Here is a 255-nt window from a genome sequence, read left to right as displayed (position 1 = left end):
GAGAGTTTCCCGTGAACAGGTTTTGGGAAACAACTGAATTCAAACCGGGCTCGGTTTTTTGAGGCGCCCGCGCAGGTTTTCAGCTTCTTTCACATGATTTAAACCAACGGCCACGTCCTCGCAGGTCCCCTCCCCATCCCGTAACTCGCCTCAAACCAGCTCTGCTGGATTCCAGCTCTTTCACCGTCAGCCAGAGCCCGAACAGGCCCCGCCGGCCGGTGCCAGCAATGGCTGGGCGCAAAACCTCCCGCGCGA

This window comes from Apaloderma vittatum, unplaced genomic scaffold (assembly GCF_000703405.1).
Source record: "Apaloderma vittatum isolate BGI_N311 unplaced genomic scaffold, ASM70340v1 scaffold27107, whole genome shotgun sequence".
NCBI lineage: Eukaryota > Metazoa > Chordata > Aves > Trogoniformes > Trogonidae > Apaloderma > Apaloderma vittatum.
Note: the sequence above shows the minus strand (reverse complement) of the source record.